This window comes from Indicator indicator, chromosome 36 (assembly GCF_027791375.1).
Source record: "Indicator indicator isolate 239-I01 chromosome 36, UM_Iind_1.1, whole genome shotgun sequence".
In the NCBI taxonomy this organism is placed as follows: Eukaryota; Metazoa; Chordata; class Aves; order Piciformes; family Indicatoridae; genus Indicator; species Indicator indicator.
Genome location: NC_072045.1, coordinates 2,885,625 through 2,891,624, shown reverse-complemented (window position 1 = coordinate 2,891,624; position 6,000 = coordinate 2,885,625).

Below are 6,000 nucleotides of genomic sequence, written 5' to 3'. Positions count from 1 at the left end.
TATGGTCCCTGGGAGGAAGGCAGGAGAGGAGGAGGAGGAGGAGGGGCAGGAGAAAGGAAGGGGTTAATGAGCAGCTCCAGCACTCAGCAGGGTGTCCTGGTTGTGACACAGGGGACTAGGGACAGCCTCATCCCCATGCTGGCCAGGCACAATGAGTCAGGAGTGGTGTGAACCACCAGCAGGACCCCTCCAGGGGGAACCCTCCAGCTGGACCCCACCAGCACTCCCTGTGTCCCAGAAGGCTGAGGACACCTCAGGCACCCAGTGGGGCTCTTGGCTGTCACACAGGGAGCCAGGGACAGCCTCATCCCTTCCTGCTTTGCTGCCAACCTCAGGGCTGAAAGTGCCTCTGGGGACACACCAGGAGGTGCATGTGGGGCTCCCCAGAGGCACAGCCCTCCTGAGCCACCTGGGCCCAGTGCTCCTGCTCCCAGTCCAGCTGAGTGTGGCTTTGGCCATGTCCCCAAGGTGGTGGCAGGGATGTGGCCCAGCCAAGGCTGATCCAGCAGAGATGAAGCTGAGTGGCTGCAAAGCTCTGCAGTCCATGGCACGCACCCATGGGCCTCCAAGGAGGGATCTGCCATGGGTGAGGGAAGGAGCAGGCAAAGAGAAGGTCACTTGGGATGGAAAAAACTCCTTCTGGCCCCAAATCTGGAGCTAAGGGAAAGATTCAGCTGTGGAAATGCATTACTGATCCCAATTAAACATGGATCCATGTGGCTGCTCCAAAGCACCACCACTGGCAGCCGGAGGTGGGAATTACAGGGCTGGGAGGTGAAGGTTTGAATTAAAGTCCACAAAGGAAGGCTGAGAATAACCCAAGAGAGCTGGGAAGAGGGGTGGGCAGTGACCCAATGTCGACTTTGGGGGGTGGGAAACCCCCTCCCCACCCAGCACCACAGGGGCAGAGGGGATGTGTTGTCCCCAGGGCTCAGTTCCTGATGTTTGGTCCTCCAGATGCTCCTGGGTGAAACAGGGAGGGCTCTGGACACTGGGACCACCAAAACCAGGCAAAAGCAAGGCCAGACCTGAGCAAGGACAATGCAGGAAGGGAAGACTGGAGGCACTGTGCCAGGAGGGGAGCCTGATGCCACCCTGGTGATGCTGGAGTGGATCTCTGCCCACCCAGGCTGGCAACCTGATGCCCTTTTATGATTGATGAAGTGAAACCTGGTGAATTATTGATGTCAATGGACAATGGGAGCTGCAGTGGGCACTGCTGAGGAGCTGTTCCTGCCCAAGGGGATGGCAGCTGTGGGTACCCACCACGAGCTCCATGGAGAGGATGAGGAGGAAAAGAACATTCCCAGGGTGGGAATTGACCTGGAAATCCCAGACCTGCTTCCAGGAGCAGCTCCCTAAGCTCCCAGAACAACCCTTCAGAGAGTCACAGGAGGGGATGGGTTGGGAAAGCCCTTTTGGATCCAACCAGCACCCAACTCTGCCAAGTCTGGTGCTGGTCCCTCAGCACCACAGCTCTGCTGCAGCTCTGGCAGCCCCATCCTGCACCTGCAGTGGGTTTGGTTCCCCCAGGGCTCAGCCTGTGGGACATGGATGTGGTTCTGCCCTTTGATGTCCATCAAGCCTCCATTTCAGCAGGTACTAATCATCTCCATGTGGATTAGAAACAGGACTTGTGGCCAAACCACCTCGACATTGATTAACTTCTGGGGATTAACTCAATCAGCCCCTGCTGGTCATTTCCAGAATTGATTTGCTGGAAGGCTCTGGCAGGGAGCAGCTCTGCAGGCAGCTCCAGGAGCCCAGGCTCAGGCCATGGAGCCACTCGCCAGCCTCAGAGGCTCTGGGGATGAGCCCAGATCCTGCTGCAAGAGAAGGCAGGGCTGGGCTCCCCAAACTGGGATGCAGTGGACATAAAACTGGAACCCAGGAAGTTCCATCTGAACAGGAGGAGAAACTTTGGTGTGAGGCTGCTGGAGCCCTGGAGCAGGCTGCCCAGAGAGGTTGTGGAGTCTCCTGCTCTGGAGGCTTTCAAAAGCCACCTGGCTGTGTTCCTGTGTGACCTGCTCCAGACATCCCTGCCTCAGCAGGGGGTTGGAGTGGATGACCTTCAGAGCTCCCTCCCAACCCCTGCCATGCTGGGAATCTGTGCTTCTGTGAATCCCCCAGCAGTGAGCACCTTCCAGCCAAGCTGTTTGGTGGGGAATGGAAGGACAGGAGGTGAAGCAAGTTGATGCCTAGGGGGCTGGGTACCAAAACACTTCTGTCTGCCACCTCCCACACCCCTCCTCCAGCCTGCCACGGCAGCTGAGGCAGCCACAAACACCCAGGGATGTTCCCTCAACAGGAGATGAGAAGGGCTGAAGATGAAACCAGATGGAGGCAAAGAACTTTGCAAAGATGCTGGTAACCATGGCAACGAGCTGCTTCTCCCCTCCCCTCCCCCCCTTCCATCCCAGCTCCCTTCCATCCCCACCCCAGCAGAGAGCAAGATTTCAGCACCGCTTACATAAGGGCAGGCACAACAATGAGTCAGGAGTGGGGTGAACCACCAGCAGGACCCCACCAGAACCAACCCACCTGTGCCCTGCCAGCCTGAGGACACCTCAGGCACCCAGGGGAGGTCCTGCTTGTGACACAGGGGGCTAGGGACAGTCCCAGCCCCATGCTGGCCAGGCACAGAGTCAGGCATGGTGTGAACCACCAGCAGGAACCCACCAGCAGGAACCCTCCAGGGGGAACCCTCCAGCAGGAACCCTCCAGCAGGAACCCTCCAGGGGGAACCCTCCAGCAGGACCCCTCCAGCATGAACCCTCCAGCATGAACCCTCCAGCAGGACCCCTCCAGCAGGAACCCTCCAGCAGGAACCCTCCAGCAGGACCCCTCCAGCAGGAACCCTCCAGCAGGAACCCTCCAGGGGGAACCCTCCAGCATGAACCCTCCAGCAGGAACCCTCCAGGGGGAACCCTCCAGCAGAAACCCTTCAGCAGGACCCCTCCAGCAGGAACCCTCCAGCAGGAACCCTCCAGCAGGAACCCTCCAGCAGGAACCCTCCAGGGGGAACCCTCCAGCAGAAACCCTTCAGCAGGACCCCACCAGCACTCCCTGTGTCCCAGGAGGCTGAGGACACCTCAGGCACCCAGTGGGGCTCTTGGTTGTCACACAGGGAGCCAGGGACAGCCTCATCCCTTCCTGCTTTGCTGCCAGCCCCAGGGCAAAGTCCAAACAAGGGCAGAAAGTGCCTCTGGGGACACACCAGGAGGTGCCTGTGGGGCTCCCCAGAGGCACAGCCCTCCTGAGCCACCTGGGCCCAGTGCTCCCAGTCCAGCTGTGTGTGGCCATGGCCATGTCCCCAGGGTGGTGGCAGGGATGTGGCCCAGCCAATGCTGATCCAGCAGAGAAGAAGTCAAGCAGCACAAATCCTCACAACCCCTGGCACACAGCAGCCCTGAGCTGGTATCTCCCAGAACATCACTGCTGCCCCCACAAAACAGTTCCCAGCAGAGAGCAGGAGGCTCAGTGAATCCAGGAGAAGGATGAGGAGTTATCCATGAGGAATATTCCAGCTTCACCTCCCCAGTGCTGTGCTGTACAACCCAAGTGGGGATAAAAAAACAACTTCCTGACCTACTTGGGGCTGCAGCAGCTCGGGTTTGATGCAACTTGACAGCTCTGTGTCACAGCTGGAGGAAAATGGGATGAGATGGGATGGGCAGGCTGCAGAGTCCAGTGGGAGAACGTGACAGGCAGCCAGGCAGGGCTGGCACAGAGCCTGTGGGGCTGGCACAGAACCTGTGGGGCTGGCACAGAGCCCATGGGGATAACACAGAGCCCATGAGGTTGACATGGAGCCTGTGGGGCTGAGGCACAGCCCATGGGGTGAGGTATCAGGGCAGCTCTCACCCTACCTCCACCCCAAGGATGTGCCAGCAGGGTGTGGGCACACTTACACCACACTAGGATGGTCCAGCTGAGTTGGCTCTTCCCTTGCCCTGTTCTCCTCTGCCCTACACAGCCTCTTGCTCCTGTTCCTGATGTCCCAAATAGCCAGGGAATGACAAAAAGCTCCTCCTCATGTCCCTTTCCTGCTGGGAAGACCTTGAATTATGGACCTGGAATGTTTCTCTATGGCAGCCCCCAGCCCATTCTTCACTGCAAGAGGGGTCAGGGATTGGCACAGGCTGCTAGGGAGGTGGTGGAGTCCCCATCCATGGAGGTGTCCAAGAAACCTGTGGCCATGGCACTTGGGGCCATGGTGTGCTGGCCCTTGTGATGTTGGGTTGAGGGTTGGATGTGATGATCTTAGAGAGCTTCTCCAACCCAAACCATTCTCTGATTCTCTGATCCCTGCCAAGAGAAGTCCCTAGCAAGGATTTGGCTGCAACAAACAAGCAGAGAGCATCGTCTGCCGCAGCAGGAGCAGAGATCAGCTCCAGAGCTGCCAACCACAAACCTCCTCATCACCCAGCCAGTCCTACCAGCACCCAGCACCCATCCCTCTCCCTGCACACAGCCCTGGAGCCTTGCAGGGAGTAGCTGGGACTTGCAGCCTGCTAATTCCTTGCAAATCCTTGGAGGAGAGGAGGTAGAGAGAGGCGTGAGCCATGCCGCAGCCAGGAGCCAACCTGCCATCAGCATTTGTTCAGCTCTAATCCCTTCCCCGTGGGGCTGGGGAGTGTTAATGATGACACACGACCCCCCTGAGGAATGGCAAATATCATTATGCCCTTCCCAGCCTTCCCCAGCCACTGCCTCTCAGCACTGAGCAAAACAGGAGGAGAAAAGCAGCTGGTTAAGCACCGATCCCAGTTACAGGCAGGGAAATGGTTCTGCTGCTGAGGTTCAGTCCTGCAAAGTGAACTTCCCTCTGGGGGGGTGCTGGGAGAAGCCACTTCAGCTGCATTCCCTCTGTCACACCTGGATTTATCCTCTTTAACCTGGATTTCTTCTGGTTTACCTCCATTTATTCTGTTGTTATAGCTCCATTTATTCTGTTATACCTCCATTTATTCTGTTACCCCTGGATTTATTCTGTCACCCCTGGATTTACTCTGTTACCCCTAGATTTATTCTGTTACCCCTAGATTTACTCTGTTACCCCTAGATTTACTCTGTTACCCCTGGATTTATTCTGTTACCCCTAGATTTACTCTGTTACCCCTAGATTTACTCTGTTACCCCTGGATTTACTCTGCTACCCCTGGACTTATCTTGTTAAACCTTGATTTATTTCATCATCCTTCAATTTATTCTGTTCTGTACCTGGGATTCCTTCTGCTGCACCTGGAGTTCTTCTGTTTAACCTTGATTTATTCTGTTGTTATACCTCATTTTATTCTGTTACCCCTAAATTCAGCCTGTCACCCCTGGATTTAGTCTGTCACACCCAGATTTACTCTGTAACTCCTGGATTTACTCTGTTCCGCCTCGATTTATTCTGCCACCCCTCAATCTCTTCTGCTCCACCTTGCTTTATTCTGTTCCACCCTGCATTTATGGTTCCATCTGGATTTCATCTCTCCCTCCTGGATCTCTTCTGTCCCTCCTGGCTTCCCCCTCCTGACACAATTCCAGCAGCTTTACCAGGACACTCAGGAGGAAGCAGCCAGGAAAGCTTTTAGCAGTCATACAGATGAAAACCAGCAGAGACAGCCCTGAAATCCTCAGCCTGGGGATGCAGCCTCCCAGGATGGGGAGAAGTGGTCCCCAGGACTTCACCAAGGGCCCCAAGGGATGCAACCAAATTGTGATGAGTCAAGAAAGGGGACGGCAGGGCAAGCAGAGCATCTGCAAGCCACCAGCAGACCCTGGCTGGCTGCCTGCCACACGTCTCTCTTGAGGAAGGAAGAAGACCTTGAGAAACAAAAGATTATGCAATGCCCAGCGGAGTAACCTGTGCCTGACCTCCCCGCGCCGAAATCCTCCTTCAAACCCCTTTTCCCCAAACCTCCTCGTATCTGCCAGGGGATCACCTCCCCAGCTCCCACCGCAGAGCAGCAAGCAAGCAAAGCTCGGTCGGATTCCTCCAGCAGCCAGCTG